Raw genomic sequence first — 23,328 nt, 5'->3', positions numbered from 1 at the left:
TAGAGTAAGTTTTAGAGTCTCCTTTAAGAGAAAGCAAAAAGGTGTTGTCCTACAATGGGTTGCACTGACTTGACAGCTCAGTCTTTTTGAACTTGTCTTGAATTTAAATTAGCCAATAAATGGACTCTGTATTATCTTCTTTTTCTGCCAAATCATAACACCATTGGTAAATTCAGCAGCAGACTCATTTGGCTTTGGAGCCTATCAGAGCTCCTGGTGCTCTATTATCCAACTCCCTTAATTCCAGTTTTCTTTTATTTTAGTGTATTTGAATATTCAAGTGTGATGCTTTATAGCATTTAATTCTCTTCATAGAGCTAGGTATTAATGAGGAAACAATGTGGTTGAAAGATAAAATACACAATAAAGTATATAAAATAATGTTATAGCAAATTTTAGATTATAATGAGCAACAGCAAAGGCATTGAAGTTGAAGCAGTGAAGGGCTCAAATTGTGGCTTTACCAGAAACTACTTAGTCAAGTCATTTGGGCTTAGAATCGGTAAAGCCCTTAACATCTGCTTAAACGTATTTCAGCTACTCACCTAAGTTAAACACAAGAGATGGATTTTCAAGAATGCTAACATGACTTTGACAGCAAAAATGCCATCAGCCTGAGGCACTGTCGAGTTGCAATGCAGTGTCTGGGAATATCCATTGTTAGCCACACCTATACCTTCAAGATCTTTAAATGGAAACCATGAGATTACACCCAGCTAAGCTTTTCTGTTCTCCTTGAAGATTAAATAGTGACTTTGATTTCCTTTAGGGTCAGCTTTCCCCAAAAGATTTGGGGGAATCATGAGTCACCCTATTACCACCATTCTCAAGTTTACTTGACTCCTAATTCAAGAGCTCATCTTTCACATCCATATTTCAGTCTCCCCATTAACAGGGAGTTAATTCTACTTCCTGACTTGGCCTCACCGTTGCTTCTCCTTCTAGAAGTAGGGCAACAGGGAAAGCAGCTTTTCAGAGGAGCTCTTTCCTAGGGAGGGCTGAAATCTGCAGCGTAGCCTGAACTTCTCATATCCTCACAAGACTGATACCAGTCCTGACCAAACTTGCATAATTCAAGTCACAGGACTTGGCAACACTGAACTAGATAGACCGAGGCGAAATCTGCAGCTCTGCTGTTAAGTTTTGCACATGTCCTCATTACTTGGGCTATGTCTAAAAGGCTCCAAAAGAGCCACCTCCAGAGCAGCTACAGACACAGCACACCTGAGCACCCACACCTGCTGCTGCTGCTAGCCCACCGTGTTTGGCACCACAAGATGCCAAATCCCCTCAAGAACATGCTCCAGCTGGGCCCAAGGTGGTACCAACAGGTTCAGCACCTACATGGAAGATGGGGCATGTTGCGAGGGCAATCTCAGAGGCTACCTTTGCGAGACATTAAAGACAGTTTTAAATTTCTTTTACCCCAGGTTTCAGTCTCATTCCTATTTTACATTTTTATGCCTCTGTGAAGAGAGATAAGGCAAAGCTAAATATCACAAGATTCCCACTTATACTGTAATGAGAACTCAAGGCAGTTAAGTATCTTGGAACATACTTGGAAAAGACGTATTGTTCAGTAATGGCCTCTTGGTACCTTGGTTTTCTATCCTTGAAAGGGAAGCAGCCATGCTGTCCTTGTACTTTCAGCCTTTTATGAGGTATCAACCAACATTGATTATATGAGAGACATACTCATTCACAAACCAGAATTCTGGCTTGTGTGAGACTTAACTGGAATATTGACAAGAAAGGTATCCCTCATGCCCATTGACAATGGAAAGCTACAGAAAGAGAGCTGTGTTCATTAGAGGAGAAGAACTGAAAAACAAAAATTATAACACTTTGAACAGGAAGAACATACTAGAATAGAAAACAGAAGTATTTACCAGGGCCTTATTCTTTCCACTCAGAGCATTTTTACATTTGTTCTAAAGATCCATAAGGTCTCACGTGTCTACTTAGGAATGGTTTCATTAGAGTGCTTAAGTCCAGATGGTCTGCTTTTGCTCTTCGTGTGTGACAGAATCAGAATTGGGAGTTACTTGCTTCTCAGCATACCAAGATGGCTGTATGCTAGACAAACACTGCACTTTTATGTCTAGCAACCCTCTTATCCCCAAAGCTTGTGAAAGGAGGAAGAAAATTAACACCAAGCTCATGTTGCAGTAGTCGCTGAGAGATCCTTAAATGTCCCCCTGAGATTATTTTATAGGGGCTATATTGGCCCAAAATTGTAAATGTCTGAGAAGTGTCAAATGTAAAAGCTGTCACAAATCAGCAAGTCCCCTAAATAGCAAAGCTGATTACCACTTTGTTTCCAAGCTATCATGTGATATGCGGTTCTCTTGCTTTGACTCATTTAATCTTTAATGGGGAGGAATACTAAACACCGTTGAGATATGCCAGGAGTTCTAGAGACTGGCAAGTAGTATGGCTTTTGGTCCTTTTTCAAAGAGATGTTCAGACTGTCATTGGGGAGCTAAAAGTAGAAAAATAAAAAACAAGTTAAAGAAAGTTGTCCTTATCTTGATTTCTCTGTCCACATTTTATAAGTCTTACTAGCATTCGCTCTGGTCTCGTGAAGCCAGTAGTATAGATCAGTAACTCAGTATTTATCCCTGGGAAGGGAAATTCTTCCCTACATCCTTAGTGGTATGTCTCATTCATGAGATGTCTGTTCCCCAAGCCAGACCAAGGTTATAGTTCCTGTCCAATGTCTTTGAGGGTTGCTAATTCTCATGATTGTACCACGAGTAAAACGATTCTGTCCTCCTGTGATCCAGACAGTCTTGAGGAGATCCAGCAGCTCCAGCTCTTACGTCATTTTCAGCCCTCTGTGGAAAACCCCTTTGACTAGCTGCTGCTTCTATTTCCTGGGCTCCAGGAAACCAGACCATCTAGTCTGCTGCTTCCCATGGCAGGTGGACCTTTCCTTTTCTCTTTCAGGACCCAACATTTTTTCCCCCCCCCTCAGTTGAAGTTAAATAGGAAGAGGGGTCGTTAGTGCTATCCTTGTAGTAGGAAAGGAGGCAAAAAGCGTCCAGAAGTCCTGGCCATCCCTAATCCCTTCTCCACATCCGTTCCTTTGACCAGTGGGTCGGTTTTGCTCTGCTCTCCCTCTGTTCCCTGGGAATTTCCCTCTAACTATAGAGGACTGAAGATCACCTGGGGTTTCCTCTATTTGTCCAGGTCTGAGAAGAGGTCTCAAGCCTAGGATGCAAGTGTATGCTGCAACCCAGAAGGAATAGAAATGTAAATAATGATAACAAAAACATAATCAAATGAAAGCTAACTACCATACATATTGATGAGGAATGTTGTCCTCAAGTGTATCATTGACTGATACAAGCAGCAAAGATGGTGGAACACAGAGCGTGGGGGGTTGTTGGAAGCCCACATCTTCAGGCACTTTCAACAGTTTCTGTACCCAAAAAATGAAATTCTGCACTTAGGAGAATTGGCAATTTTAGAGTCAAATTCACAGTGCTCAGTGTAATCAATAATAATAATTTTAAAAAGATAGATTAAAACAAGATGCTTTTCTTGCTGCTGCTGTTGTAGAAATTTTCTTTCTCAGGATATTTGGGATCTGACCTGTGCTTTTTGAGGTTAATTCTGCAATACCACCAATACATTTATAGTTGAAGATGTATTCTCCAGCTACTCAACCCAGAGAGCTATACATAGCTCTCATAAACATAGCTAGCATAAAGAATACTAGCTGAAGCTTAAGTAACCAAAATACAGAAATGATATGAAGTCATAGACATAGACCACAGTCGTTAGGATATAGGAAAAGCATTCGGGAAGCAATATGTTTAAAAAAAGAGGTGGGGGTTGTCTTGCCTTTTTAGTGAGGTCTCCAAGACGAGACCAGGAGGGGAAAAGAGAAAGTTAATCACAATCCATTCTCTTTCCTATTTTTCAGGGTAAAATACAAAACTGATCTGTTCTTAGCTAGAGAACAGACTCTGAATATTGCTAGGGGAAAAAACAAGGTTACTTTAAGGCTGCTTTGTTTGTCTTTTATCAGTCACTCTTAAGATATACTGAAGAGGGAAGAGCCTGGTCTTTTAGATTCTACTTAATATGAAAGGAGATGGTGCTGGGCAGAGAGCTGGTTGACAGCTCTCGAAGATGAGCGCTGCTGTGGTGCTGCAGACAGAAGGTTCAAGTAGGATGCTTCTGCTTTAAAGAAAGTTAGTTCTCTGCTACTTCAGCTTACTGAATACTTCAACTACATAAACCTGCTTACAGAGTTAGCTGCAAGTTTTATGTCATTACATACTAGGCACCTTCAGGTTATAAACTTTTTTACCGAAGAATACTTCTTCTATCTGAAAGGAGAAATCCAGGAATACTGAAGCTGTCGTGACGGCACATCTCCTATTTCCTAGCCTGAGTCCCATGACAGTGCAACAGTATTTGGCCTCGGCAAACCAATTCTTTCTGGATTAGTGTTCGCTTAAAATGGGTTGTAAGTGGCTTGGGAAGAGTCCCCTAAAATAGTACATATCTTATCCCCGTGCCAAAAAAATTCTGATAGCTGACTAAAGAACAATTACTTGTCCATCAAAACTGAGACTTTAAAAGCTTTCATAAGTTTCAGAGAGTAAAGCCAAGACTGTTTTGAAGCTTATCAACAAAGTAAAATAAACATCTTAGCAGTGAAGTCTTATCTGGCATGCTTGATCCCCAGGTTCTGGCATAACCAAGGTAGATACCCAGACCTGTGTCTGTTGGCAATAGGTTCTGCAATATTCTGCAATGGGTCTTTCAGTATCTCCTGATGGAGCTGCTCTGCTTTGTATAAATACATATTAATAGGAACAAAATTCTGGAACTTATTTTGTCCCAAGCAACTATAGTGTTTGCTGCATTATTTGCTATTTGGAATGAAGGGATGACTCATCAAAGTCAGAAACTTCATCTCGGAACACAGGAACTTTTCTGGACAAAAGCATCCCTAAAATAAATTAATTTTATGCAAATCTTTGGCTTTGAATCTCTTTTTCCCCCAATAAAAAAAGCATTCTGTTGAAAGATTCTTGATGACCTCTCTTTCTAAACTGAAAAACATTTTGAGTAATCACTGCGTAGGACAAGGACATTTTTGAAAATCACGAGCTTTATCAGTGTCATCCAACAGATGCATGTTGCATGAGTAATTAACTTGAAAGAAATATACATAAGCATTCTCTACTTGTTTGCAGTTATTTTCAGGGTATAGCAAGTAATCTAACTGCATCTGAAAACAGCTGCAATTTATAGATGAGTAATCTTTGCATATGAATAGATTTTGATTTGTATACGACTAATTCCTACTTCTTCTGAAAGAGATTAAACATCTTCTGCTTCCTGTTAGAAAGCAATTACAGTTTACACGGACAATTGCCATTTTTTGCTTGAAAGAACTACTGCGTTTGCCACTAATGAACACTACAGTTAAACTGGAAGCCATATTTCATTCTTAACTTCTTTTGGGTTGATTGCGATATTATCCCACAAACTGCACTGGAGCAGAATCTGAAGGTCCATCAAGTGATAGTTTATGTGCAGAAACTCTAAGCAGTTGAATTGTGTACACACAAGAAAATCTGGATGTTTTGATTTACTTTTTGTGCTTATTTCAAAGCAGGTATTTATTACCTCTTTTTTTCATTCAAGCCCTTACTATATATGCTACATTGCAAGAGAAGATGGAATTGCAATATATCCATGCTAGTTTTAGTACAAATAGAACTAATAAAAATAAGTAAGGATAAATTGTCATGGATGTCAACACAGAATAGCAAGTTCAATGTATGTATGTTCCCTGAGGTTTGTATGACTCTTTATGCTCAGGCTGGCTCCAGTCCATTGATGTTGTTACATGTTTAAAGTTAGTAAAACTAAGAATAATATGGCAATCCTATACCAATCCTAAAACACGACCCTCACTGGGAGTGTTGATACTCCCTTTGTAGTTGATTCAAGTGCAACATTTGAAGAGGTTTTATGTTTGTGATGTAGGAACTGTTCACTAAATTACTGCTAACAGAATTTATTGAATCTGTATCTAATCACTTCTATAGGCAGAATTCACATCTTGTTCAGTTACTGTTACATGACTTCGTTACCATTTCCTTCTGTATTGTAAAAAGCAGAAGCAACAGGAGCAGAACACTATAGGTATTGTAACATGATTTTGAAGATCTATGTATCAGAACGTGCTTGGAGCAAGATTTTGTTGGTAGAATAGGGAAGTGATTTTTCTTGCGGTCATTCACAGACCTAAAATACACAACCTGGGATGTTCTAGACAGATTTAGACTCCTCTTGAAGAATTGAATCTTGTACAAATCTGAAAATAATCATTTTGCAATAAGCAATGGAGCATGAATTAATTTGGGCATTCTTAGCATGCAAGTGTTTCAACTACAGAAACCTATATCGACATACTAGGAAAAAAATTATCAAAGCAGTAACTTTGTTTTTTTAGGTCACCGCCTAGGATCATCCACTTCTGTAATGAAAGCTAGCAGTGTGTTCTGGGGGAAGTAAAATTGCTACAAGGATCTGCTGCTATACATGCCCATACACACCCAGAGCATCATCTACTATTTGCAGTATGGAGATGGAGACTTTGATGGGAAAGAGCTAATCTGAGAAGAGGAATATAAAATAGCCAGACCTGCTGCACATCCACTAGTTTGTAAACTAACTGCAGTGATTGTGTAAATTCCTGAGCTCTGGTTGCTTGAGCCAGTATTGCCACATAGGTTCAGAGTTCTGCATACTCATAAAGCATTTCAAAACAGTATTTATTTAATGCATGCGCTGAATATATTTGAAAGGAACAGAGAACTATCACAAGGGTCTATGATGTCTCTTGTGGAACCAGATAATTGGAGTTGCCTCCAGACCATGTTAAATATACTCACAAACAAGAAAATTAGTTGTGGTGTTTAAATGCTTTACTCAACTAACACAGTAGCAATCTTTTAAATATTAGATGCTTAGCTCTCTCAGGACAGTCATCATATTTTCTACTTCATGTGCAATATATGGTATAATGTTCAAAGTAAGACCATCGCCACAATTTATAAACCCCTGCTCATGATAAAGTAAGATTTATAAACATATAGCCAACCTTAATACATACTCTGAAGACCAGAGTTGCTTTTGCACCCTGAAATCATTATCCTTGATTAAGTAGTGCTTACAGTCTTTCCACAGATAAAAAGAAAAAGCATGTGTATGCATTTATGTATATAATTTCAAAATCAAAGCATTGTACTTACTGCATCTTCTTCTGCTTCTCACCTGATGGCATTGGGAACAGATCCCAGAATGCAGCTTGGCAGGTATTAGTCTCCTGCTTATAATGGGCTCTCTAATTGCAATGCATTTTTTTCCCTTTTGAACTAGGTAACTAACCTGTAATTTCTCTTGGTATCTGCCCAAAGCTAAATGAAGTATCTGATACACCCAAGGAATTCCTCACCTGCTACAGGTGACTTCAATTGGGAGTTGCCATCACAAAATAAGTATGAATCTACATGTAACCAGGTTTCAATAATATCCCCAGGCAAGACAGATCGCTCATGATTCCATTTTTATACTGTTTATTAGTGCTTATAAGAACTGTGAAGCCCTCAACAGGCAAGTCTCCTCCCCTGAGCTCCAACACAAGATTGAAGCTTAGTGAGATTCTGATCATTGAGCAAGTATTGACTTGATTTAATAAGGCAAGCACCTCAACAAGCAATTGCAGTTGCTGCTGCTACCCACTAGCCTCAGATGCTTAGCAATTCAGCAGATCAGCAATGAGTACACTTAAGCTTGACCCACTTTTTCTTCCCTGCTTTGCAAAATCAGGGGGTTTTTTTTTATTTTTATTTTGCATTTGGCAGTTTGCACTTAGGCAAATGCACTACCATAAGGTATCTTCTACTGTCATTATTTGAAAAGATTCAGCTTTTAATGTGTCTAGCTGTAGAAGTCTATACCTAGGTGTAAGTGCAGGTAGGGGTGGAGGCTGCAGAATTAAATGCAAATTACTGTGCAGTGTTAATGAGTCTGCAGCAGCAAGAGTATGCCCAGCTAGAAATGGGCTTGGACTAGGATGCTCTCTTTCCTTTCCTTTTCCCAATTTTGGGCAGCAGTGAATTTGTACTGCCTTTTGCTCTTCCAGCAGTTGCTATGCCTCTTCTCCCTGTTGGCATCGTTAGGAGCAGATAAGAGTCTTACTGTCTCTACCAGCTGTCTCTTTTCTCCACATCTAAGATAGTGGTTGCTGGGTGGCCTGCGTGTCTATCAGCGGACAAAAGCCTGCCCTCCTACTTGGAGAGTAAATATGCAGCTTCTGCAAGGGTGTAACTACTGTGCCCAGTAAAGTGCTTTTTCTTCAGCTGTTTCCGCTGCTGAAGTTCTATGTTCTGCAGAGCAGTAACTTTGTGGACTTCTCCTTTCTGCAAGAGCACAGAGTGGAGGAAAATAGGTTGCTTGCTTGCTTCCTTCTTTTATTATCATGCCCATTCTTCCACTGTGACCTCTGCCTTGTTCCACTTGTGGAAAAGTGCACAAGCATCCTGAGCGTAGCATGGGACAGAGACAAACCAGGCCCTTTACTCAGTGGCTCTGGGTATAAAAAAGTTCAGTACTGTTGCAGGAAGATGAAATGTTTCCCAACAAATGGTCTACTGGGCAAGATAATATTGCACTAGAAATATGCAGCTTTCCCCCAGTAAACCACTTCCTTTTATTTGTATTCAACCATTAGGTAGACCCTGTGTAGCCTATGGTAGAGCAGTGTCTTGCTTCAGGACAATCTTTTTTTTGTACAGCTAGCCAGTCTTTCCTCACCACTGCAGGTGATTTATGAAGAGTACTTTGGAGTACGCCCATGCAGAATCAAATTACAAATAAGATATCACATATAATCCAAATGCAAAAAGCCTGAAGAAGCTAAATACTCAAAAATCAGGTGCACGGCTTAGAAAATGCAGAATGAGTGCTGCTTGAACATGCTAAAACAATGCCAATATCAATGCCTTTCCCCGAAGCATGGAGCCATTTCAGCAGATAGCTGAAATTGTAAGTTATTTCTCTCAAGCGTGTGGAAACACATTCACTTTCCTAACTATAATTCTTAGCAACAGATCAACTTTTTCTTACTAATATCTGTAAGTAAATTTAAAAAAGAAACTTCTGAGATAGACACTTACCAGAAAAATCATCCATCCCAACTTCTTGAAGTTTGGTGTTGGAAGGCACAGAAAATAAGATTTTACAATAGAAAGTTGTGGACAGCCTTCACCCTAGGTAGCAGCACTACTTTCTTTGCCTGAAGTTTCAAGCTTCTGCATCCAAAACTGCTTCATTTAGTTCCCATAACCACCTGGTGTGTTATGAATCCACTACAGATTACCTAGCAAAAAAGGCTGAATAATTCTCGAGATAAAGGTTTGTGGAAGATACGCAGTTACAACCAACTCCTTTAGGCATCAGTGAATTGACGAAGAAAGAGATTTAATCCTTGTTTCCTAGTAAAAATAGTAAAGTTATTTCCATATATGTGATAAGAAGAAAAGTAATTCAAGTAAAAATAAATAAGTTGGTGGTAGGGAAGGCTTAATTTCAGTTCAGCTAAGGAAAATCTTTTCCTAGTATTCATAATTTCGTGCTTTTAGTTCAAGCAATCTCTCCCCCTTTCTTTCACATTTGGACTATGAAGGCTACACCACACGTGAATAGTGGGAAGCAGGATACAGTGTAGTAACTATCTCTAACGTACCTTGCCAGGCTTGAAAAACTTTTTACAATAATGGATGTGTTTGGGGCCTCTGCTTACAAACAGTTTGAACCGTGCATTGTATGCCTACAGGTTCCCCCTTTTCGGAAAGGGAAAAGGAGATTGCAAGTCTTGTGGGTGTTATCGTCTGTTTCAGATAGCTTGTTGGCAAGGGTCTCTACAAGATGATTCTTAACGTGAATAGTTCTGCTTTGATCAGCATGTGGGTATAGTGGGAAAGTTTAAAAGACTGTAGGAACGTGTGTAGACATTTTAAAAAAGTGAAAACAATCTACAAAAACAATCTACAGGGGCAGCTAAAAATGCCTCTACCTAAAATTCAACTAGTTAGAAATGCAAGTAAAGTGTCTATGTCGGAGGGTGCAAGTCTTGTCATCATTTAGCAAAAGTATTTCTTTTCTATATTTTTTCCCTTAATAAAATGACTTTAAACTAATCACTCTTTCAGTAATGACCTGCTATAAGAAGATGGACGTTTTGGGCTGGTCTTCTATCCTGGATTCGGTTTTTTTTTTTTAAATCCTAGATTTCAGTGTACTCAGAGGTTTTATTTGTATACAGACAATGTTTTTGCAGGTGTTTACCTGGTGTTTGGGCCATGCAAAACCAGGCTTTGCCAAAACTTTGATTTTATTTTTTCTAACCAAGCAATCATTTCACATACTAGAGTGTTTGGGCAGCCGAGGGATATGTTCTTCCATTTAAATAGAAGTCCACATTCTTGATGGGATTATTTATGCTTTCTTCTTGTACTGTAAATGAATAAGGGATACAAGATACAGTAAAATAAAACTGTGTGAGAGGTGAAATAGCTCTGCTGCCTCCTAAGTAAAAAGGCTTCTGTCTTCATTAATAGATGCTTGACACTTAATGCAATCTGATACATTCCAGGGGAACAAAAATTGATTCTCCTGAAATTTGAGCCAGGCATAAGCGTGATCCCTAGCTGATAAGCTGGCAGTATTCAAAGGAGGGAACAAGCTAAGGACGCCAGCTGTGGGACTCACCTCAGACTGAGGTTCTTTAAGCAAGGACTTCTGCAGACCTTCTGAAGCCGAAATGAGCAGTTATTAAATTGGAGCATCAAACTGCATGTGCTTGTATTCAACTGATTGTCAGTGAATATACTTCCAACTATCAAAATGAACAGATATTCAGTTAAACTTCCACTGCACTATGATTGAAAACAGAATAAAAGCCAGCACATCTTTTGTGGGAGAACTGAAGAAATGTGTTAGGGTTTTGTGTGGGGGTCAGTTCAGTGGCAAAGCGAACACAGTCTGTTCCCTTGCCAGTGCTGGCCCATCCTTAGGCTTTCTACACAGCCAGAGCTGGCTACTGCTCTTGTTCATGAGTATGGCAACACTACCCGCATTTGGCCTCTCCAGTGGGAGTGATACAGCATCTGCATGCTTTGGGGGGCAAAAGCACAATCGATATGTTCCTGTCCCCCCACCCAGACAGAAGTCCTGCAAGGAGCACGGAGGACCCCATCAGACTGCACAATCCACACTATAGGAACATGTGAAAAACAGAGAAAAAAGAGAACATACAGACTTCAAAAATTAAGTACGTAGCAACAATACGAACTACAACAACATAGTCCAGACTAGCTAATATCTGAGGGAGCATTGACTTAATCATGGTATGCAGAGTAGGTAGCCAACAATATCAATCTAACATACTCTGAACGTCCAGAATACTCATCCCATTCTTTTTGCTTCAGATTTTGAAGAAGTATGGGATATCTGCCAATAAAACGAAATACAGTATAGTATAGGAGTTTAGAGGGAAAAAGTAGAGTAACCTAACATTCTGGAAAAAATCTTACTACTTTCTTCTTTCCATTTGGTTATACTTTTTTTTCTCCTGCAGCCTGATTAACGATAATCCGTTATAAGCTTATGGTTTGGATTCAGTTGAATTGAAGTTAGGAATATGACTTGATGGTACTATTAAAAACTTATAAGCTTGAACCAGATGACAAACAGTATGGGTTTCATTCTCAAAAACAAACATGTATTACTGCCTAAAAAAAGGACACTGGGCAAAGTGGCTCTGATGACTATTGTTTGGCATAGGTCTATGTTTGCTAAAAAATGCACTTCCAGTCATCTGGGTGTGGGGATTTTCATGGAACAATCTTGATTAGTTTGCTTTCCTAAGGAAAGGAAGCTTAGGTAATGGCTCGGTCGATCTCTTGCTCCAAATTTCAAACATATTTGACACATGAGCCAAAGTCTCAGAAATAATTAAATTCCTATAAGTTTCCTGGAAGTCAGCAATTGAAGACAGAAAAAGGAACCATATTCATACCCCTAGTGAAGCAAAAGACGACCAAACTCAGAAATCAGCCATTGTAAATACTGTTTTAAAATAGCACCCTGGCCAGTCACTATGCACCTAAAGCTGAATTAGACACAGCATGTGAGTATTTTTGCCGTATGGAGGTGACATCAGAATAAGAAACATAGTACAATCTGGATTTATTATAGACACTTTATGGAAGAGAGGATATAAATCTGTAGTGAAGCATCTTTAGTTTCGCTGCTCATAGAGCAACTCGATTTTCTTGAAATGTACCCTTAACATTCAAAACACAATAAGCGTAGTCTTCTTGTTCTTAAAGAAGCGTGGAACAATATTCAGCAAAATATACCGTAGCTGAGACACTGATTAATTCATATACTGAGCGGAGGCATACATGATATTTTGCTCTTTGGCTGTAGGACAGCACCTCATTTCACATAGCACTTAAAAACTGTAAGATTAGTTTGATTTACCCAGGTTACCAGAGAATGAGAACTTGAACCTAGTTACTGAAGTTGGCAGTATTTTGAATCAAATTTTGCTGAGAAATAAAAAGCAGAGCCAGAGATATAACTGTGCAGGAAACTTTGTCCAAAGTAGCATGAAATGCTGGTCCTTTTTTTCTTATAGCATGGTCTTATCTGTATCATTCCTTTTTCATTTGTTGCTCTCAGCCTGGATTCCTTAGATAACTTTGCTAGAGACTTGAGTTTTATTGTGGATATGGAATATTGCCTAAAAGTTTTGCTCCTTGATTGTTCTGGCCGCTTTCCAGCCACAGTATTGCAAATGCAACACATTCTACCTGCTCCGGCAATCATTCTTTAAAATAAGGCAAAGGATAAAGAGCGCCATACACAATGAACTCTGCTGCTACCTCAATTAATGATTTCAGAAACTAGCAAAAGTGAGTTGTGAACTGAATCTCAGAGTGGCTAGTCCTAACTCTGTTATACTGGTTATGTGGGCCTAAAATCTAGCAACAGGTAAAAGTGGCAGGGTTAGTGTAGATGTCACTAAACACTGCTCAAGACCGCGTATCTTTTTGAATTACTAATATTTCTATGACAGTCCAATAAACAAAGGTTTACAGTAGCTTACTCCAGTCTATGCAAGCCTTTAAACTGTTCTCCTTGCGACTTTGGCTAGCACCTGCTGCTGACAATAGTGAAAACGTTGAAGACACCTGGGTTATATTAGACAACTCTTTGAAATTAGGAATACAAAAACTTAGCTGAGCTCTGTGAAATATTTATGGTTACATACAACCAAAAGAAAAAATACAGAATAACAGGTGGAATTACATGAAGCATATAAAGTTAGTAAGCTAGATTTTAAAGCCTCTGAGAGCACAAGTAACTAAAACTATACATCCAACTGGTATAGATAACCATGCCTGCTTGACATTTTCAAGTATGAAATCCCAATTTCTTCTGCTTGTTAGTTTGCCAAAAGTTTATTTGATCTGTAAATTTCCATGCTGGGTCTCTGCCATAAGGTGATTTTGTGTGTATGTGTGTGTGTCTGCGCATGCATAAAATACCAACAAAGATAGTCAATTTTTTGAAAAGGAAAAAAGTACACTTGTATCTGTTAAGCATTTCCACACCATTTCTTTGAAACTGCAGCGTGCCCAGCCTTTCAAGCAAGTGATTCAAATTCGGCAAGTTGGTTGTCTTGGTTCAAGGATGTTTCTCTTGCCATCTACGTGGACTGATAAAATTCCCTTTGCTGGACATCCACCAGATTTATTCAGAAGCTGAATCACTTGTTAATTTACAAGCCCCAGCAAAGTGAAATTATTATTAGGATGTGCTTCTCCACATGGGCTGCAAGGAGCTAATACCACGTCTGTTGTCCTTTCTCATGGTGGGGGCTTTAGAGTTAAACATCTAAGCCCTGAGACTTGTAACATGTATGTCAAACGTCTCCAAGAGACGTTTGTGCATTGCCCAGCGCCTGCCCCATGATCACTGTTTGCCTTCTCAGAGGCATGAGGAAGGCACAACACAGTACCCAGACTTTGCCCGGGTCTTTTAACACGTTTGCTCTCTGCTTAGAAGGTGCATCAGAAAGAAGATAAAAAAAAATCCTACCTTTATTTCTATTGCTTGATTTCCTCAGCACAGTGAAACAGATCTGGGACTGTGCTAAGCGTCTTTCAGGTTTCCAGGACTCTTTTTTGCAGATCTTGAATTTTCTTCAGAACATTATCTTTCTCCCTCTCCTAAATGTCACTATATTTTGACATCATTTTCTCCTACAGTTAAACTGGATCCTTCTGGTACAAAAGCTTGTCTCCTCCTCTGTGCTACTCAGAGCTTCCTGTGTGCTTCAGTGAGCCTGTTTGGTTTCCTCACCGCTAATGGGAACTGCGTGTCTTAGAGCAAATTGGTCTCTGCCTCAGCTCCCTGTTTTGGAAAAGAGGAATTGGTATTTTATGTCCCATACCTTTTGTCTTGTCCTCTGTTTCAGCTATAAGAAAAGGTAGGATAGGGGTTCATACCATATGCATAATGCACTTTTACTGAGTTATGAGAGAAGAGACTTCACACGAACCTGGAAGCACAGCACAGACTGAGTGCGTTAAGAGAAGCTGTAATTCTGTGCGATCTGAAGAAAGCAACAGTCTGGCATAAACTCCAGACCTTCCTGTGCGCTGAACCTCCTGGCTGACATAAGCTTTGATAAAGGAGGATATTAATGCTTTTCTTGCCACTTTTGACCTGCTGCCAGAAATTGTCCAGCTGTGGACAGTCACCAAAATGCTTGGAAGTTTTCTTTCTATCAAAGGAAATGAATGGCTGTTATTTCCTTAAAATGAATTCCAGATAAATAGCTGAAATATATTAAACTGCAGACTATCTAGGAAAAAATTAAATACTTAAATCTTTAGTGGTTTTCTTCTAATGAGAAATGAAGCCTATTCACTCATCTTTATTAAACAGAAGCTTCAAAGGATTTGTTCTGGAGCTGAAACAACAGTTAGATGAGGTATTGCGGGAGCCCAGCAGGACTGACAGCAAGAAAGTGAACCTCTGCTGTGCGCATGCAGCGCCTGCCACAATGGGGTTCTCACCTTGGCTTAGCCTCCTGGCTATTTCATAACGGCTGTGAGTCCTCAAACAAACTTTGCCTGGAGTTACACTAAACCAGGCTCACCGACACAGTGCCTAGTACAGCGCAACAGAGCAACGTATTTAGTTCCTCTGTGCTCTCAGGATCGCTCATTGTACGGTGCACATGAGCAGCTATGAAACTGGAAAGCGGGTGTTCAGGACAGCTATAAAGGAATCTGCCATTTTCATGCATAAGTAATGGGTATTTTGCATGTTTATTATCACATGTTTTTGTTTCAAACACAAGCAAACTGAGCCGTTGTAAAAGAACTTCAAATGCCCAGTGGTTCTGTTAACTTTTCCTCTGCTGGAAATTAAAATAGATAGTTCCAAATTTGTTCTACAGAGGGAATAAAGGGAATGAAGAAATGTAAATTAGCAGTACAGTTTTTTAAATATTTGGGTTGAACCTTTTAAATTACTTTAAATTATTCAAAACATTTCATTTTAGCTATACTATTAAAAACCAACTAAATAATTTACGGAAAATGCTGCGTGTGAAATGCTTTCAGGGTCACATTTGGGACAGCAGAGGTTTAGAAAGAATCCCTACTGAAACACCCATGCAGTTTTAAATGTCCACTTAAAACTGTCCACTTAAAACTGTCCACTTCTAGGTTTCTTTAGAATTTACACAATGTGAGCTACTGTACTTAAGACAGATCAAGAACCAAGTCAAATCAAAATGTTGCATAATGTAAGAGCCCAAGGAAGTAAGGTCTGAACCTATTGCTTAACCCACTGCAACAGAGCCCGTTGCCGCAATGCATTAAGAAACTGGATTAAGAGCTAAGACTAGACATTGTAATATCTCAGCAACATGAAATGCTGTACACGGGGCTGAACTTTCAGTTTAGTATGAAGGATGGCTTCGCAGTTCTCATGAATGCTAATGAGTCTCATGACAAAATTGTGGCACACTTTGAAAAAGCAATCCAGAATACATACAATCCTAATCGTCATTTGGAAACTTCTGACCTATATGCAAACTTCCAAGGAGCTACCTCTGCCGATACACTATCACTGCAATTACTCCATGGGTAGCCATGGAGCTCTAGTATTGTGTATATATCATACACTGTTAGGCAAACACACATCTACTTTTAAACGTCAGTTTCACAGTCTTATCATGGTTTTAATTTCAAACCATCAAAAAGGAGGGAAAAAATCTTCTGCAATTAGATCTTGATTAAAACTGGAAAGTTTTTTTACAAACAGTTCAGTCTAAAATCCTAAAATGGAAGGGAACAGTGAGGCTGGTCAGGAAAGGAGAGTCACAGTAAACGTTGCACTTACAAATGCAACTTTATACTTAATAAAAGTTAATTCTTGTGCTGGTTTAATGTTTAAACAGGAAAAGACAATTTCAAAGATGATTCGATTTTTCCTCAACAGATAAGAAAATTCCCACCAAACTCTTCACATGAGATTCACAAAATGCCTCTCAGAAATAGCACTTGTCCCTTTCTATCTGATCTCAGGCTAAATATTTGAACCTTGTGAAGCAGGTCCAACAAGTATCTAATCCTGACCAAGCAGGCCAGACAACTCGCACAACCGTTAATCTTCCATATGTCACTGTACAACCAAAACTTCTGCAAAAGCTGTGAAAATGGCAGTCCCCCACCAATCCCCACTGAGACTCACCAGCGCCTGAAAAGTCTTCCTGCACCCAGCTAGCCCACTGGCACCGTCAGCAGCGTTTTTGGTCCAAATGAGCAATCCAGAGGCTGAGAGAGGACCTCAGCTGAGAGGATGTGTGCAAACAGAAACAAAGTGCACCTGGGGTTAATCGTCCTCAGCAAGAGCAAAGGCAATAAGCTGCTGCGAACCGTCAGTGTGACTCGCCTTTCCCAAAGGCTCCAATGCGTTCTTTGTGTTAGCTGAAATACCTGCACCCAAAGGCTCAACTGGAGCGTCACATGGGTGACAGAGCTAAAAAAGGCAAACCCACAGGCTTAATTTAGACCGCCCCCAATATGTTAGTGTTTTCCCCTGAGATAGTTTATGTGTCTCTTCCAAACTTTCCTACAATCTTCCTGAAATTTTAATATCCTGGTCTCTTTGGTTTTGCACTTTTTCACCTTTTTATTTTTAGAATCAGTATTTCATAGTGGTCTGTAGAGTCTGCTTGACGCCAGCAAATGTAATTGGATCCCAAGTCCCTGCAAGACAAGAATTGCAGCCACGATCAGCATGCTGCCGAGAGCACAAACCTTGGCAGCGGTCAAAACCAAATAGTCTGAATCCTCTATTAATCTTACAGCAGGGCTTGGGAAAAGAGGCAGGAAGAGTTCATCAAAACGCAAAGAAGAGTAGCTGAGAAAGGTTAGGGGTAAGTAAATAGAAATCAAAGATGCAAATAGGTCTGGGGTAGAGATCTGTGTGACCAGACTTCCAAAAGCAAGTACAGGGTTTTACAAAAAAACAGAGATAGTTCATTCTCTAGTAACCTAGTAACAGGACAAGCATGCACAAAATGGATTGCCTTTAAAAAGGGTTGTGTCAGCAAGGTTGACTTTAGTGGAATAAATAAGAATGGTGATCTGCTTGGCGGCAGATCACTGCTGACAATACTCTCACAAGTCAGAATTTCCAAATTATAATAGTTCATTTGATAAACACATAACTGCAAGTATCTATTCTTTCCAGGAAAAGTGTAGGCCCCTATCTTCTTCTCAACCTTTGGTGAGCAGGTTGGGTTTTTACCTGACTGTCTCTCCTACATGGTGTGCAATTGGACTACATTTGATCTCTGATACCAAAGAGCGGAATTACCTCGCTTGAACATATTTCTTCCTTTCTAAAACTTCTGACCCTTTCTTCCTGTAGCAGGGAAGAAAATAAAGGATTGCCAGTTCATCTGATTGAGAAAATATTCATCCTAACTATTCTGGACTCTCTAAATAAGGTAACTAGTGCCTACTACTGAGTGTGACCACTTCACATAAGAAAAAACTTAATATATCAAGGCAGTTATTTGCCAAAGGTGACAGGATGAGTCAGCGGCAGAGCCAGGATTAGAATACAGTGTTCAGACTGCCCATCCCATGTCTCGCTCACTGAACTACTGCTCCTCCGGCAGCCTCCAGGGAATAAAGTTCATTTAGTTAGGTGGTAAATGCTCAACTCCTGCCCTCGCACTTCACCTTGTTACTTATCTAAGTTTTGTCAGGCTTAATTGTTTGTTGCCAAGAAAGAGCACAGGCCAAGAGAAACAAAAAAAAAAAAAAAAGATCTTATTCATGAACAAAGGACACTGCAACAGCAAAACTCCAGTCTGAGAGAACGAGAACAATGGTCATTGCCAATACATTGACTATATCCTGTGTATATAACTGAAATTGCTTGAAAAGGACTTTTCTATAAGGCGGTTTCTCTGTCTCTTCAAAAGCAGCGAATGCAGCATGAAAGAACTGTGAAGCAGAGATCTTGAACAGAGCAACGAACATAATCTCTCAGTTTTCTCCATGGCATGAAAAAGGTGCTCTCTTTTTTGATGCCATTTGGCATATTTTAAACTGGTTTGTTTATGCAACATTAGCATTTTTTTTCCCTTCGCATAGACGGTATTCAGTATTCTCATTTTCTAAACTGATTAGGAAGTAGGAAAGGCATCTGGGAATCGTTCTGCCAGCAGCAGGTGATGCCGTATTGGGTGCCTGCAGAATCGCTGGTAGTGTCCTGCCCTCCCTGGATCGGGGTCGCAGGAATTGGAAGGGAAGCCACAAATGGGCCCTGGGCGATCCCCAGCTGTATTCTCACCCTCTGATTTTTCAGTTACTCTTTGGAGCATGATTCCTCTTGGTTTGTTGTTATCCTCTTGGTTCATGGTTAACCCTTCATCCTCATCATCACCATTAGCAGACTTGTAAAGAAGAACACAAGAAACACATGTCGTTCAACCCTGCTGTTGAAGAGCACAGTTCAGGAACGACTGCTGTCACTGTGATGCTTCAGTGTCTCCCCATGTCAAGCACAGCTAAAATGGAAAACTTGCTGTTCTCCCACATTGCTGCAACTTTTCTATAGAATTGTTCTTCTCATCAAGATTTTTCCTTAAGCCAAAGCCTTCCTTAAACCTTTCCAAAGCCCTAGCCTTCCGTTCCTGCTGCTGGCTAGCAGCCTGATATGCCTCCTTGAAAATGCTTCAGATCGTGGCTTAATGATGAGTCAAAGATTCTTGCAATTTGCGCATTGGCAGTTCGCCCATTCACTTACTCTTTATTTAAAAAAAAAAAAAACTGAAACACTAATGCTGACTTGATAGAGGCGTTTCAGATCTGCTATTTAATTTTTGCATTTTCTGGCATTCAGGCTGTACACAGATTGTGTCAAGCAGCGTAAGCTGCCCAGCAGTCGTTAGCGCAGAAGTGTTAGTGCTGTCTCACTGAGCTCTCTGCTTCGTCAAGGGGGCTTAGAGGAGGCTGCCAAGGCAGAGTCCAGTGAATGCTGAGAGTGGGCCAGTCTCTGGGAAACTGGAAGTGGCTATGGACTATCTGCCACCAAGCAGCCTCTTGAGGTCAGCACAACCCAAGACATAAAGAGCATTAAAAAGCAGGTGTGACCACCACAGTAGAAAACATGTGACACCAGATTGGCCCATTTGTGGGACTCGTCCCTACTTAGGAAGAATTCTCAGTGCGAAGGCATGGACGGCCACAATACACAGCTTTATGGTGTTGAGGCCCAAAGTGCAAGCTGGGTATATATATTACACGCTATTTAATAAGTCCTCTGGCTAAAAGTGGTTCTAAATGTCATATGTGTTTGTATACAACTTTGAACCTATATGGCAGTGCTTTCTCTGTGAGAGTAATGGATGGTGCAGAAATATTTGTGCTGGGCAGGAAACGCAGCCAGCTATTCTGGGAAGCCTCAATGGTAGCCTAAAGCAGATACAAAGAAAAAATGGGGTGCTGCTTAGATGATCTAACAGTAAGGAGTGGGTTACCAGTACTGGTCGTGCTTCACTGACTCTTAACATTTCTGTCACCAAGAAATATAGAAGGAGTAAGTCCGTGAGAGCAGGACACACAAGAAGACTTAAGCCCTTAGCATGTAAATATTTGTAAAGCAGATGGTGAGTTCTGAGCATTAGGGTAAACATGAATTTTTCTGTTTTATTTTCAAATGGAAGTGTATTTTATTTAGACCATAATCTGTATGCTGTGTAGCTGCCACTAATAAACAGTTTTTCTTCTACTAATCTCTAGAAAAAGATTGCTTCCTACCCTGTCATGTTTCTTGCAGACATGTTGCTCTTTCCTTCATTGATTTATTCTTTTTTGGACATGATAAAGAAGTTAATCTAGGCATCTGTGTTGTCAAGAAAGCAGATTTTAAAACCAATGATCTGGAATTATATTGTGGAAGGCATAGATAGTGTAGCTTCAAAACCTTAAGTTTTTATTCAGTCCAGTTACTCTAAGGAGAGCAACCTTAATTATGTTGCCAAAAGGGTCGGGAGCATCCACACCGTCTAATTTGCAGGATATACCTTTGAGGTCTCAACAGAAAGAAGTGAGCGAGCTCCCCATTCTGATTTGGGTTTCTTTCTGGAAGATACTGTCTCTCTCCCTTTTGAGTACAGAGCCAAATAAGTTTAAAGGAGTACCTTCAATGTGAGGATTTTGCTTTAGACTGAAGAAGATGTGATCTCCTCTCACTCCTGTTTTGCTGGGAATGAGGAATGATGTTTCCATCAAATGTGAACCAGAGATTCAGATCTCGGAGCTAGGGTAGGGCTTTGTTCAGTAGGTGGTTTTCATTGACACATTTTTTTAAATGTAGTTCCAAATCACAGTTGACTATGTGACTGTCGTTTATGCCATCAGCTGAAAAGCTTAAAGCTTCATAAGTAGTTGCCTCACATATGGATTTCTTATGTATCATGGTCTGACCTTACCAACAGGCTGAACTTTCATTTATAACTTATACTTTGTGCTTCCTTTGAACTAATTGATCGCATGCAGGAAAATTATCTTAATTAGCTTTAACAGGTTTGGTGATGCAAAAAGCGTTATATATGCAAAGAGTCTTTTAAAATAACTTGATTTCCTAGCAATGCCATTCTATTATTGACTTAGACTTGCTTCTTGAGTGGTGTTACAGGGTTTTTACTTGTTTTTTTTCCTCACTGGTTTTGGGTGTGATTGGTGTTTGCTTATCCAGATTGGAAACTCAACCCCAAAGGAGGCAAGTTCATTCAAAATTACACGTGTACGGACTTGGACAGGGCAGGCAAACAGATGATTGGATGTCTGTTGCAAATAAGAATCCTGGCTATAATTAAACATGGCGCTACCAAAATCGGCAAATATGCTGTTCCTTCGAAATTAATGTTTAGATCATATAATTTATGACAATGTTTAAAGATTTTTTTTATTAGTTCAAAGTCAGAGTAGGCTACCCTATCTATTCTCTTTTTACATCACTCATCACTTTTATTTTCTGATAAACTCAACCGAATTCTGTTTACTAAAATATGCCCTATGCCCTCACTCACGAGGATTCATAGTGAACAAAATTTTAAACAAAATAATATTAATAAAAGCCTGGATTGCTTATAGGAATTTCTATACCTGGCCATTTTGGTATTGGTATTTGGTAGCATTTGATATTGGTATTTGGTATTTGGTATTTTGCTTGTGTTTAACATTTCGTTCACCTTCTTACACAGGCTCTCACAGCCTTTGAAATTTCCGTGTAATATATATTGCTTTATAGATGGAGAGACTGAAAACCAGGAATAAAACTGAGTAGGGGTGCAAACTCCCATATCACTATTACCTCATCTAGAAACATCACCAGGCTTTTTTCTTTCTTACAGGAGAATAGCCACACCATATTACTAAATGGCAAACTAGAAATTAGGCAAGTCTGGGACGGAGCTGAGTCTGACAAATGATAGTCTAAGACAAAATAGTATAGTACATGCAGAAGTGGTATTATTTTGGAGGGAAAGAACTCTTTCGTTTTGTTTACCTCAGAGAACTCATGTTCAGAATAATTCTTCAGAGTGAGCCAGGGTGTAGCAAGTGCATTCATAAGTGCAGTAGGAAGCACTAAATTGCTGGGCTTTGTAAAATGCCCTAATGGCAATTCTCCATCTCTCCAGAGGCAAAAACAGGGGGAGGATCCTTGTGTCTTACAGGCCAACAGTTACAGCTGAGTTACTGTAAGGATTCGTGGGACCAAATTCTGGGTTTTAATCTCAGACTAAATGTGTTGTTGCTATGTATGTATTGTAGGTTTAAGATACTATCATTATCGGCCCTTTTAAGTGAGTAGAAGTTACATTAAAGATATAAAGTTGCATACAGAGTGGGAGACATACTTAGACTGGGCCAAAATTGTTGGAGCAAGGATCTTTGGGCTGTGGTGGCTGTTCATTCCTGCTTATCCCATTGATTAGGACTATGTGTTGAAAAGCAACCATAAAACGCATTTATCTTCATCATACGGGTCAAGAGCCAGGATGAGAATAAAGAAACTCCTTGGGGATGATAACAACTGCTTTGTGGCTGAAACTGGATCTTGGACGTTCAGTGCGTTGTTTTATGTGGCGAGGTGGGAGGAGTCCCTAATTCCACATTCTGCTGGTACCAGCTGGGAGCAAGGACGTGAGCTTCTTCCCTAGTGGGGACTGGCTCCTCCCAGGGCTCCCTCGAATTTGTACAGGGGGCCAAAAAACTTCTAAAGTAGGTTTGCTTTGTGAAAGAGTATGTATGCGTATATGTATGTATGTATATACACACAGATATATATTTATATTCTGATACCTTCGCACAGTCTGTTCGGTTTGCAATTAATGTAGGGATATATATATATACACACATATATATATATACACACAGACTGTGCAAAGGTGCCAGAAAGTGAAACTTATAGAAAGTAAATTCTATTTGATAGAATTTGATTAATAGAAAGTAAATTCTATTAATCAATCTAGCTTCCCTTCCCAGACAAAAGGTGAGGCAGTGGAAACTCTAGTTCAAAGTAAAATAGTAGTTAAATTTGAGATTTAATCATTGAACTAGTTAGTAATGATAAGAACTTTATTTTTCAAAATCATATATTCTAACTATACAACCACAG

General features: G+C 39.6%; 1 protein-coding gene and 1 long non-coding RNA gene across 2 annotated transcripts in view; one reads left to right on the top strand and one right to left on the bottom strand.

Moving 5' to 3' along the window:
• The window catches only part of RAF1 (Raf-1 proto-oncogene, serine/threonine kinase), an 80,732-nt gene extending 66,507 nt beyond the window's left edge, over window positions 1-14,225 (bottom strand). The window contains exon 1 of the mRNA XM_068907421.1: window positions 14,206-14,225. The gene's annotated coding sequence lies outside the window, so the exon portion shown is untranslated. The remainder of the gene's footprint in view (window positions 1-14,205) is intronic.
• Window positions 1-23,328, top strand: part of LOC104152704 (uncharacterized) — a 52,126-nt gene that overhangs the window by 15,747 nt on the left and 13,051 nt on the right. The window lies entirely within an intron of this gene.

The sequence above is a fragment of the Struthio camelus genome, chromosome 14, assembly GCF_040807025.1.
Source record: "Struthio camelus isolate bStrCam1 chromosome 14, bStrCam1.hap1, whole genome shotgun sequence".
NCBI classification, from domain to species: domain Eukaryota; kingdom Metazoa; phylum Chordata; class Aves; order Struthioniformes; family Struthionidae; genus Struthio; species Struthio camelus.
This window is presented reverse-complemented; position numbering and strand designations above follow the sequence as displayed.